Raw genomic sequence first — 14,224 nt, forward strand, 5'->3', positions numbered from 1 at the left:
GAAGGATTTAGATTTTTATACGGGTGTTTAAAGAATCTTTCTACCTCAGGCGTGGAAGGATTTCTTTTATCCCGTTCGGGCAAGATAGAAGAACACTCGCTTACGTCGGCTGGCAAAGGCGTTGGTGTTCTCGGTCGCGATTAAGTCCTAAATTGGCTCTAACGAATTCAACATATTCGCGTGAGTGTTTCTGGAATGCTCGCGTAAGTATCGTGACTGCGGTAAATTCAATTTTGGGTTCCGGCGTTTGTCGCGAAAGCAAGACCGGTTGTGCTCAAGTGGTGATCGAAGCTTTCGATGTTGGATAGTTGAGCTATGCGTAAGTCGGTTCCCAAATGCGGAGACGCATGGGGCTGCAATTTTAGCATTTGGAGGCTTGAATTCGTTGGGAATGGAGATCGCCCCGTTGCTTTGCTTTCTTGATAGTAGTAGAAATAGTAAAGAGTAGAGCCACCGTTAGTTCGTGGGTCTCCAGAAGCAGCAACCTCCACGCGGTGGAACCTGGGTCGGAAGTACTTGTGATATGTCGAAATCTTGTAGGCTGCAAGTACAACCTTGCGAATGGCTGCGTTCTTCAAGATTTTTCCAAAATCTTTTCTATGAAATTCCAATTAAACATCGAACTTCGTGCATTTTACATTGTTTCATACATCTTTCCTATACTCGGAAATAAAAACTCAAGGTTCATTATTCTAATTTCTTTCGGGTGGGACCTATGAGTTGGGCTCGTGGGTGTGGGCTTCTGTGCGGGTATCCCCCTTTCAGTATCGAAAAATCGAGCTCGATTTTCGTACCCCGGTTTTGGTCAAGTGTAGCTACACTCTATGTCCATCTTTTCTTTTCCCTTTCATCGTTCTCACACGTGCACGTGTTACTTTCCGGATATGCCTTCTTCTTTCTCTTCCGAATTCTATCCCCCTCACATGCGCGCATGTCCCGGCTTTCTTTTCTTCTCTTTCTCTTCTGCTTCTCCTCCAGTTCATGGACTTCGACATATCGGCGAGGGTGATCCCATAAATCGTCGAAATGTTCGTTTCATAATCGATTGCTAGACGCGAATACGGGTAAGATAGGAAGAACTCTCACGCCTGTGTCGGCGGGCAGAGACGTGGTGTTCTCGGGCGCGAATAAAAGTCCTACCGATATGGACTACGTTTGATTGCAAAAACGAATAAATGACCGGTCGTGCTAGTGAGTCGGTTTATGTGCTGCCGAGTAGTGTGGTTTGCTATCCGTAAGAGTGGACTCAGCCTCCTCCAATTAGCCGCCTGATTTCTTGGTTAGTGCATAGAACGCCGCGAACGCGAATTTAAAGTAGAGTCATCGTTCTTCTAACACTCCCGGGAGTGTTCGGGCGCGATTAAAAGTCCTACCGACATGGACTACGTTTGATTGCTAAAAACGAATAAATGACCGGTCGTGCTAGTGAGTCGGTTTATGTGCTGCCGAGTAGTGTGGTTTGCTATCCGTAAGAGTGGACTGATCCTCCGCCAGTTAGCCGCCTGATTTCTTGGTTGGTGCATAGAACGCCGCGAACGCGAATTTAAAGTAGAGTCACCGTTCTTCTAACACTCCCGGGAGTGTTCGGGCGCGATTAAAAGTCCTGCCGACATGGACTACGTTTGATTGCTAAAAACGAATAAATGACCGGTCGTGCTAGTGAGTCGGTTTATGTGCTGCCGAGTAGTGTGGTTTGCTATCCGTAAGAGTGGACTGATCCTCCGCCAGTTAGCCGCCTGATTTCTTGGTTAGTCCATAGAACGCCGCGAACGCGAATTTAAAGTAGAGTCACCGTTCTTCTAACACTCCCGGGAGTGTTCGGGCGCGATTAAAAGTCCTACCGACATGGACTACGTTTGATTGCTAAAAACGAATAACTGACCGGTCGTGCTAGTGAGTCGGTTTATGTGCTGCCGAGTACTGTGGTTTGCTATCCGTAAGAGTGGACTCACCCTCCGCCAGTTAGCCGCCTGATTTCTTGATTAGTGCATAGAACGCCACGAACGCGAATTTAAAGTAGAGTCACCGTTCTTTTAACACTCCCGGGAGTGTTCGGGCGCGATTAAAAGTCCTACCGACATGGACTACGTTTGATTGCTAAAAACGAATAACTGACCGGTCGTGCTAGTGAGTCGGTTTATGTGCTGCCGAGTACTGTGGTTTGCTATCCGTAAGAGTGGACTGATCCTCCGCCAGTTAGCCGCCTGATTTCTTGGTTAGTCCATAGAACGCCGCGAACGCGAATTTAAAGTAGAGTCACCGTTCTTCTAACACTCCCGGGAGTGTTCGGGCGCGATTAAAAGTCCTACCGACATGGACTACGTTTGATTGCTAAAAACGAATAACTGACCGGTCGTGCTAGTGAGTCGGTTTATGTGCTGCCGAGTACTGTGGTTTGCTATCCGTAAGAGTGGACTCACCCTCCGCCAGTTAGCCGCCTGATTTCTTGATTAGTGCATAGAACGCCACGAACGCGAATTTAAAGTAGAGTCACCGTTCTTTTAACACTCCCGGGAGTGTTCGGGCGCGATTAAAAGTCCTACCGACATGGACTACGTTTGATTGCTAAAAACGAATAAATGACCGGTCGTGCTAGTGAGTCGGTTTATGTGCTGCCGAGTACTGTGGTTTGCTATCCGTAAGAGTGGACTCACCCTCCGCCAGTTAGCCGCCTGATTTCTTGATTAGTGCATAGAACGCCGCGAACGCGAATTTAAAGTAGAGTCACCGTTCTTCTATCACTCCCGGGAGTGTTCGGGCGCGATTAAAAGTCCTACCGACATGGACTACGTTTGATTGCTAAAAACGAATAAATGACCGGTCGTGCTAGTGAGTCGGTTTATGTGCTGCCGAGTAGTGTGGTTTGCTATCCGTAAGAGTGGACTGATCCTCCGCCAGTTAGCCGCCTGATTTCTTGGTTAGTCCATAGAACGCCGCGAACGCGAATTTAAAGTAGTGTCACCGTTCTTCTAACACTCCCGGGAGTGTTCGGGCGCGATTAAAAGTCCTACCGACATGGACTACGTTTGATTGCTAAAAACGAATAAATGACCGGTCGTGCTAGTGAGTCGGTTTATGTGCTGCCGAGTAGTGTGGTTTGCTATCCGTAAGAGTGGACTGATCCTCCGCCAGTTAGCCGCCTGATTTCTTGGTTGGTGCATAGAACGCCGCGAACGCGAATTTAAAGTAGAGTCACCGTTCTTCTAACACTCCCGGGAGTGTTCGGGCGCGATTAAAAGTCCTACCGACATGGACTACGTTTGGTTGCTAAAAACGAATAAATGACCGGTCGTGCTAGTGAGTCGGTTTATGTGCTGCCGAGTAGTGTGGTTTGCTATCCGTAAGAGTGGACTGATCCTCCGCCAGTTAGCCGCCTGATTTCTTGGTTAGTGCATAGAACGCCGCGAACGCGAATTTAAAGTAGAGTCACCGTTCTTCTAACACTCCCGGGAGTGTTCGGGCGCGATTAAAAGTCCTACCGACATGGACTACGTTTGATTGTTAAAAACGAATAAATGACCCGTCGTGCTAGTGAGTCGGTTTATGTGCTGCCGAGTAGTGTGGTTTGCTATCCGTAAGAGTGGGCTGATCCTCCTTCAGTTAGCCGCCTGATTTCTTGGTTAGTGCATAGAACGCCGCGAACGCGAATTTAAAGTAGAGTCACCGTTCTTCTAACACTCCCGGGAGTGTTCGGGCGCGATTAAAAGTCCTACCGGGGACTTCGTTTTATGGAACGTCGATTATTTGATCACGCCGGTCACGCGAACTTTAGAGTAGAGTCACCGTTAGCCCGTGGGTCCCCAGATGTAGCAACCTCCAAGCGGTGGGACCTGGGTCGGTAGTACTTGCAATATATTGAAATTGTATCTAAATTACATCAAAAGTTTATAACTAAATTATATATAGAAATTTAAATAATTATATAGCGCAAGTACTACCGGGCGAATGGCTGCATATTAAGCTTAAAACAATTATTTTTTATTTTTGGTTAAATTGTTGATCAAGTTCTCTATCTTCTATCGGGTGGGACCCTTGGGAGGGGCCCTCGGGTGTGGGCCTTAGGCGGGTATGGTTCTTTCACTAGGGAAAAATCGGACTCAATAATGGTACTCTGATCTTCCTCGACCGAAATGATTTTCAAGATGCAAAATAATCGTTCGGAATTCTATTTTTCTCACGTTCACTTACGCAAATACTCCACGTTTCTTTTTCTATTTTTCTCTACTGCGTTTTTTTTCCTTTCTTCTTTTTATTTTTTTCTCCACTTTTTTTTTACTCTTTTTCTGTTTCAGGTTAGATCATCGAACGAACGATCATCGAACGTGCGATCATCGACGACTGGATCATCGTGAAATTAAATTATTACAGGGATCTTTTTGAATATAAATGTCTTTTTGCATATAATATTACATATAATTTCTGCTCTTATATTTATTTTTTATTTCCTTTTTAATTTTTGCTTTTAGATTTAATTTGTGTTATCTTTTTAATTTTTACTCATATTTTACTATATATATAAATATATTCTTTTAAATATATGTAATATATTCTGTTGTCCTTTTTCTGTTTCAAGTTAGGTGATCGCTGGACCTATCGTCGTGGGATTTTTACACGGAAGTTAAAGGAACCTCTCTGCATATAATCTTTATTATATGCATAAAAGGTATATCTCCTTGCTTCTGTACGCGAATGATAGGGAAAACACTCACGCGCGTGACGGCCGGCACGCGTATGGGTGTTCGCGATCGCGAGATTTAGTCCTACCGAGGACTACGTTTTGATTTTTGAAATCGAAATGTAGACACGACCGGTCGTGTCTCGAGATGTCTGAAGCCGACGGTGTGGACGGTGGAGCAATCTGTAAGCGGGGTTTTATACATCTCCAGTTTGCTGAGAAGCTCGAAGCTCCCGAAGCGGAAAAGCATCTCGGGTCGTGGATTTTAGAATAGAATCCTCGTTAGTCCGTTTATTTCCAGGTGCAGCAATCGTTGCGTCACCCAAGGACCATCGAGGGACTCAGATTTTTATACGGGTGTTTAAAGAATCTTTCTACCTCAGGCGTGGAAGGATTTCTTTTATCCCGTTCGGGCAAGATAGAAGAACACTCGCTTACGTCGGCTGGCAAAGGCGTTGGTGTTCTCGGTCGCGATTAAGTCCTAAATTGGCTCTAATGTATTCAACATATTCGCGTGAGTGTTTCTGGAATGCTCGCGTAAGTATCGTGACTGCGGTAGATTCAATTTTGGGTTCCGGCGTTTGTCGCGAAAGCAAGACCGGTTGTGCTCATGTGGTGATCGAAGCTTTCGATGTTGGATAGTTGAGCTATGCGTAAGTCGGTTCCCAAATGCGGAGACGCATGGGGCTGCAATTTTAGCATTTGGAGATCTTGAATTCGTTCGGAGTGGAGATCGCCTCGTTGCTTTGCTTTCTTGATAGTAGTAAAAGTAGTAAAGAGTAGAGCCACCGTTAGTCCGTGGGTCTCCAGAAGCAGCAACCTCCACGCGGTGGAACCTGGGTCGGAAGTACTTGTCATATGTCGAAATCTTGTAGGCTGCAAGTATAACCTTGCGAATGGCTGCGTTCTTCAAGATTTTTCCAAAATCTTTTCTATGAAATTCCAATTAAACATCGAACTTCGTGCATTTTACATTGTTTCATACATCTTTCCTATACTCGGAAATAAAAACACAAGGTTCATTATTCTAATTTCTTTCGGGTGGGACCTATGAGTTGGGCTCGTGGGTGTGGGCTTCTGTGCGGGTATCCCCCTTTCAGTATCGAAAAATCGAGCTCGATTTTCGTACCCCGGTTTTGGTCAAGTGTAGCTACACTCTATGTCCATCTTTTCTTTTCCCTTTCATCGTTCTCACACGTGCACGTGTTACTTTCCGGATATGCCTTCTTCTTTCTCTTCCGAATTCTATCCCCCTCACATGCGCGCATGTCCCGGCTTTCTTTTCTTCTCTTTCTCTTCTGCTTCTCCTCCAGTTCATGGACTTCGACATATCGGCGAGGGTGATCCCATAAATCGTCGAAATGTTCGTTTCATAATCGATTGCTAGACGCGAATACGGGTAAGATAGGAAGAACTCTCACGCCTGTGTCGGCGGGCAGAGACGTGGTGTTCTCGGGCGCGAATAAAAGTCCTACCGATATGGACTACGTTTGATTGCAAAAACGAATAAATGACCGGTCGTGCTAGTGAGTCGGTTTATGTGCTGCCGAGTAGTGTGGTTTGCTATCCGTAAGAGTGGACTCAGCCTCCTCCAATTAGCCGCCTGATTTCTTGGTTAGTGCATAGAACGCCGCGAACGCGAATTTAAAGTAGAGTCACCGTTCTTCTAACACTCCCGGGAGTGTTCGGGCGCGATTAAAAGTCCTACCGACATGGACTACGTTTGATTGCTAAAAACGAATAAATGACCGGTCGTGCTAGTGAGTCGGTTTATGTGCTGCCGAGTAGTGTGGTTTGCTATCCGTAAGAGTGGACTGATCCTCCGCCAGTTAGCCGCCTGATTTCTTGGTTAGTGCATAGAACGCCGCGAACGCGAATTTAAAGTAGAGTCACCGTTCTTCTAACACTCCCGGGAGTGTTCGGGCGCGATTAAAAGTCCTACCGACATGGACTACGTTTGATTGCTAAAAACGAATAAATGACCGGTCGTGCTAGTGAGTCGGTTTATGTGCTGCCGAGTAGTGTGGTTTGCTATCCGTAAGAGTGGACTGATCCTCCGCCAGTTAGCCGCCTGATTTCTTGGTTAGTCCATAGAACGCCGCGAACGCGAATTTAAAGTAGAGTCACCGTTCTTCTAACACTCCCGGGAGTGTTCGGGCGCGATTAAAAGTCCTACCGACATGGACTACGTTTGATTGCTAAAAACGAATAACTGACCGGTCGTGCTAGTGAGTCGGTTTATGTGCTGCCGAGTACTGTGGTTTGCTATCCGTAAGAGTGGACTCACCCTCCGCCAGTTAGCCGCCTGATTTCTTGATTAGTGCATAGAACGCCACGAACGCGAATTTAAAGTAGACTCACCGTTCTTTTAACACTCCCGGGAGTGTTCGGGCGCGATTAAAAGTCCTACCGACATGGACTACGTTTGATTGCTAAAAACGAATAAATGACCGGTCGTGCTAGTGAGTCGGTTTATGTGCTGCCGAGTACTGTGGTTTGCTATCCGTAAGAGTGGACTCACCCTCCGCCAGTTAGCCGCCTGATTTCTTGATTAGTGCATAGAACGCCGCGAACGCGAATTTAAAGTAGAGTCACCGTTCTTCTAACACTCCCGGGAGTGTTCGGGCGTGATTAAAAGTCCTACCGACATGGACTACGTTTGATTGCTAAAAACGAATAAATGACCGGTCGTGCTAGTGAATCGGTTTATGTGCTGCCGAGTAGTGTGGTTTGCTATCCGTAAGAGTGGACTGATCCTCCGCCAGTTAGCCGCCTGATTTCTTGGTTAGTCCATAGAACGCCGCGAACGCGAATTTAAAGTAGAGTCACCGTTCTTCTAACACTCCCGGGAGTGTTCGGGCGCGATTAAAAGTCCTACCGACATGGACTACGTTTGATTGCTAAAAACGAATAAATGACCGGTCGTGCTAGTGAGTCGGTTTATGTGCTGCCGAGTAGTGTGGTTTGCTATCCGTAAGAGTGGGCTGATCCTCCTTCAGTTAGCCGCCTGATTTCTTGGTTAGTGCATAGAACGCCGCGAACGCGAATTTAAAGTAGAGTCACCGTTCTTCTAACACTCCCGGGAGTGTTCGGGCGCGATTAAAAGTCCTACCGGGGACTTCGTTTTATGGAACGTCGATTATTTGATCACGCCGGTCACGCGAACTTTAGAGTAGAGTCACCGTTAGCCCGTGGGTCCCCAGATGTAGCAACCTCCAAGCGGTGGGACCTGGGTCGGTAGTACTTGCAATATATTGAAATTGTATCTAAATTACATCAAAAGTTTATAACTAAATTATATATAGAAATTTAAATAATTATATAGCGCAAGTACTACCGGGCGAATGGCTGCATATTATACTTAAAATAATTATTTTTAATTTTTGGTTAAATTGTTGATCAAGTACTCTATCTTCTATCGGGTGGGACCCTTGGGAGGGGCCCTCGGGTGTGGGCCTTAGGTGTGTTTCGTTCTTCCGCTGAGGTGTGTTTCGTTCGAAATTTCATTTTTCTGACGTTCACTTACGAATATTTCCCTTTCAATATATGCTTTCATTCACTATATTGATATTGAATAATTTCATTGAATATATGATTTCAATTCACTTACAATATATGCTGACTTTACTATGCAAAACGATATGAATTGTAATATATTAGTATAGTATTTTAAATAATAATCTATTAGTATATTTGTTTTATTCGTATTTATTTATAAATAATCACGAAACGATATACAATGCACCACCTACCACGAACACACAGATGCAAGGTATATCGTGCGCAATCACTAACGCTATGACAGTCACCAATATAGGAAAACTTAAAATTAAACCCATACTAACAATTTCTCACTCATACGAGTAACACCTGGGAACACGCATTGAGGAGAATGCAGAAAACATGGGGGGAGGGGAGGAAGAAACAGGAATTAGTTTGTTAAAAGCTGAAAACCCTGATCTAAAAATTTATTAACCTATTCTAGATCCTACGGGCTATGAATCTACAAGTCTCTTTGTTTTTTATTAGCAATGATTCTACTCGACTTTTTTCTTTCAAAAACAATGACTTTATTGAGACTTCTTTTATCAAAAAAATTAATTGAATATTTATTTAATTTTGTATGAAAGAATAATCAAAAAACCTCGGACGATTCCTTTTAACAAGTGGCTGTTCTAATTAAAAAGTTAAATCATGAACTACTGTTCATTTTCCAGAATCTATCTGTCGCGCTTGTCTTCTGTTCGTTTTTTCTTGTTCATCTACATCGATACATCGAGATAAATCGCGATTAAATAGACCAAGTACGAAGCAATGCATAAAACGTATATTACATGCTTTTTTGACGAAATCGAAAAAATTGATATCCAATTTCACTGCTAATATCGCGAGCAAATACAAATAAAAAAGTGCTTATTAATTGAACTATTAATTAATCCAATCTATGAAACAAGAAGACCCTATCCTAAATTAATAAAATTTAATTTTCTATGTATGCAAAGTCGAAAATAGATTATATTAGCGAATTCAACGATGATCATCTGAAACAAAACGAAAATATATAATGCTATAATACAATAGAAGGTAATATAATACGCCCGTTTGACGTACCAGTATATAAATGCATTTTTTATTTCTATTATCAATCTATTTCTATAAATCATTTAAACGCGTGATTCTACATTTTGATATATGATGCAATCGAGAAATCGAATAATTGAGGAATCTTGAATATATACTATCAATAAAAATATAAAATATGAATTGCTTTTTTATAAAATACATTATTTAAACAAAAATTATAGATATCATTAGATCAACGATAAAAATTGTAAAGGCAAGATAAAAGATAATTACTAAGATGTTAATGTTCATGATAATTAAGTTTCAAATTTTAATTAAGAATTTGTGCATTTTCTGATAAAAAATAAAACATATGATAAGACAATCCATTCTCGAAAGATATAGCAGCAACTGGCTCCTCTTAATTACTTGAAAGCCTAGACGTAATTTTTTATTCAAACAAACATTAATTTACACATACAATTTTGTTATCAATAATATATATATATATGAATAAAAATATATGTTGCATATGTATATATGTATTTAATTTTATGTATTGAATATGTATATATATACTATAATAATGAGTTTGTAAAATAAGAAATTAATTTACTTATATCTCTATTGAGATACGAGCAATAAACAAAGTGGAAAAATAGTTAAAATCATCATGGAACACAATAATTTTTGATTGAATTTAAATGTAGCCATTAGCTCGACAGTACTTACGTTATTTATTTTTATCACATATCGTAAGTAATATCGATTTCCAGGTCCCACCGCATGGAGGTTGCTGCATATGGAGATCCACGGGCTAAAATAACATTCTAATTAATCACGTTTAATAAAAATCTTCTATCGACCCGATCGTGGTCGATCGAAGATTCATCAACCGCGATTTTGCCCTATCCTACCCGGGAGAAAAAGCTTGAATTTTTTACTAATAATCTTAAAAATATCTTTACACGATCTTGATATAATTAATTCACGCAATATGATATACATATAATTTGTATATCCCGGAAATATACAACGTACATGTATTTTATAATCACTACTATGTTACATTTATAATTAATATATTATGTTATTGAAAAATTTGGAGATTTAAAAGTTAAATAAGGTAATTGAGAAAATTATGAAACAAAAATATGTTAATTCATAAATAATTGCCACTTTGCAAATAATGGCATTCATTCATGAATCAAGTGTATATATATATATATCCAAGCTTTTTTAAACTATCTTAATTACTAAGCGGCAGATAATTAACTGATCTACCATTTTTGTCTTAAATTAGCCTTAAAAATAAAAACCTTAAAACTAGAATCCTTAATAGTACTATTAAGAAAGTGCTAAAGCGTAAAAAATCAAACATATAATCCCAACATGTCTTATGAATTATTTACCATGTCTTATAAATTAACATGCAATAGAATTATATTTTGAAAAAATAATTACTTACTAATATATTAGTTTGTAAAATAATGCATAATATAAATTATTCTGAGTTATATATATAATTTTAGTATTTAGTATACTTTATATTATTCTTTGCAATTAATATTTTGAATTTATTCATTATCAAATACCTGAAAAATTAAAAATAGTGTATATATAATGAGTAAAAACGAACAAAATAAAACTGCAAGAGTATGCAATTTTATTCTACATGCTGTTGATATTATTAATATAAAAAAAACAAACCACACATAAGATGTATGCAACGAGACCTGAAACACATATAATGAAACATTACATTAATAAACATCTTCAAAATGTTTGGAAGTTCCTACAAATATTTGAATATAATTCCTGCAATTATATTGATTATAATTAATATTGAAATTATATAAAGAATTTTTAAAGAAAATATCTTTTATATAGCAGCCAGTTTAGGCGCTCTAATACGCGAAAATCGAAAAAAAAACTAATGTTAACAAATCCAACGATGTTCACCTGTAACAAAAAGAAAATATATTAATCGTACAATCAATATGCAAAAACATGAAATGTAACAGCACGTCCATTCGACGTGTCAATATGTAGAAGCACTTTTTTTTCCTATATATTTTTATGAATCCCTACATCATGTTGTTAAAAAAATGTTAACGCGTGACTCTACTTTAGCAACATTAAATGAAATGATCCATCATCTCCATCTGTAAAAATTATTACTGACGAGCAAAATGACAACGTGGTAAAAAAAATGTGATAAGACTACGAGCCATTATCAGAGGAACATGTTATGATCCTCTGAAAAAATGACTCGTCGTCGATAGTTGCCCTCTTGAGCCACAATATTGTGGGGGCCTCTTCGGCATATAGCCTCTTCTTTGCTTCGTGCCCTAATCACTGCTTTTTAAGGGCATTCCCTACTCGCGACGCAAGAAAAGTTTATGCACCAAAAAGTATCCATCGTTCTAACTGTGTAATTAAAGAAATCAACATAGTACTCCGGGCTATGACACAGAATAAAAACGTCCCTGTTCTTGAAAACCTAACACCGTGTCCCTAATCTTATTTACGTAATTAATTCTTCCTTTTTGTCAACGGCAAAAATAAAAATTTTTACGTAAATCTTCGTTTCTAATCCAATGACATAGCCGTAGCAATATGTCAAAATCAGTAAGTACAACAGCTTGAACGACGATTCGATGTTATCTGACACATATCCTTGACTACGTATTATTTCATATTTTATAAATATTTAAAAAATAAAAAAATTAAAAATAAAGGTATTATATATCCCGCGAAATATCCTAGCCTGTGGACAATCAATGGACTCGAAAAAACCATTGACCGTGCACATTAACACAGGCACATTTACTCGAATGCCCCAGCAGATATTTATTCTAATCGATGAACCTAGAATACTAATTCTTCGCACTTCGGTGTATAAGAAATAATAAAAATTATAAAACTATGAAATCTGTGATATATCTTTATATATGTATATATCTATATAATAAATTAAATATTATAGAAACAATTATTACAAAAATCATCATTCTGCGAAGAGTTAATATACTTAATACTAATTATCGAACATATTCAAAAGCCTTTAGCAATTCGAAAAAAATGAATTTCTAAACAAATGCAAAGACTTTCAAACTGTTTGATAATAATATATCACGCAATACAAAGTGTCAGCAAAATATGGAAAAAAACTGAAATTGAAAAATATTAAAAATATTAAAATTGGCTGAAACTTTGCATTATTTCCGAAGACGATACTTTCCACTCCTGAGTGGAAATATATCATCCGGTCCTACCTGCTTAAAATTAAAAACACAATCACACAGAAAATGGTATGCTACCTGCCTGCCTATAACCTATATTTAAAAAATAGCAAAGCATTCACACCAACACACACACTCCACGATTCTCTCACATACCGCCAGGGTGCAAAAGCCTAAACTAGAGAGTATGCCCCGGGGCACCTCCGACACCCTAGCTCAAACGCGTATGATTTATAAATTAAGGAGTACGTACCAATTGCTGTAATCGACTGTCATGGCTAATGATTATTGCGTAAATGATTAAAGCAAAGAATACTAATATATACCAGTATATCAACATACTAGTAATATACGAGTATTTCCATATTTCCACGAAATGTGGTAACTCTACTATGCAAAACGATATTAATGATAATATATTAAATATGTAAGATATATAATTATTTAAAAATTATCGCGAAACGATGTACTATTTCACTACCTAACACGATCACACAAGCGAAAAGTACATCGTGCGCAATCACTAACGCAATGACAGCCGCCAATAAGGGGAATTTAAAACTAAACCCACACTAACTGTTTCTCACCCATACGTGTAACACCTGGGCACACGTATAGATGAGAACGCAGAAAGCATGAGGGGGAGAAACGGGAATTAGTTTGTTAAAAGCTGAAAATCCTGATCTAAAAATTGATTAACTTATTCTAGGTCCTACGGGCTATGACTCTACAAGTCTCTTTGTTTCTTTGGCAATTACTCTACTCGACTTTTTTCTTTCAAAAACAATGACTATTGAGACTTTTCTTTTATCAAAAAAATTAATTGAATATTTATTTAATTTTGTATGAAAGAATAATCAAAAAACCTCGGACGATTCCTTTTAACAAGTGGCTGTTCTACTTAAAAAGTTAAATCATGATCTACCACTCGTTTTCCAGAATCTATCCGTCGCGTTTGTCTTCTTGTTCTTGTTTTTCTTTGTTCATCTACATCGATACATCGAGATAAATCGCGATTAAATATATCAAGTACGAAGCAATGTATATAACACAGATCATATTACATATTTTTTTGACGAAATCGGATAAATTAGTATCCGATTTCATTACTAATATCGCGGACAAACACGAATAAAAAAGTACTTATTAATTGCACTATTAATTAATCCAACCGATGAAACAAGAAGACCCTATCCTGAGCTAATAAAAATAAGCATGCACGATAGATGTAAACAATAAAACACATAAACAAATAAAAATGTACCACTCGCGAGTAATTCCAAAAAAGGAATTACTCACGGTCGCGCTCGTCAATAATTTATTTAAAAAAATTACAACCAGTGACTCTTGCCGATTCGGACCTTTCATCCTCGGCATGATCGAGCACTGGAGGGACTTTAAATTTATTTACTCACTACTTAAGAAGTTCTGCGATGGCTCCAAAACACTCGTCCGCGATTTAGGTCGAAATTGAGGATGGATGATTCGTTGTTGGTTGAAAATGAGGTAGGTCGACATCGACGTTGGTTGAAATCCTCTTCAATGATGCACTGATTCTAATTCGCGATAGTTATTTATTGACGGACGGTCACTGAATTTATTTCGTGAAAAGCTACTCTGTTTTTATAAATACAGTCTGTGCGACTGTTAAAAAAGCAAAGTACTTCGCGAACAAACACTGATTCTAACGACTGCATTGCACGCAGTCCATGTAAGAACATTTATTGTTTAAATCGCGAAA

The sequence above is a fragment of the Vespula vulgaris genome, chromosome 6 (genome assembly GCF_905475345.1).
Source record: "Vespula vulgaris chromosome 6, iyVesVulg1.1, whole genome shotgun sequence".
NCBI lineage: Eukaryota > Metazoa > Arthropoda > Insecta > Hymenoptera > Vespidae > Vespula > Vespula vulgaris.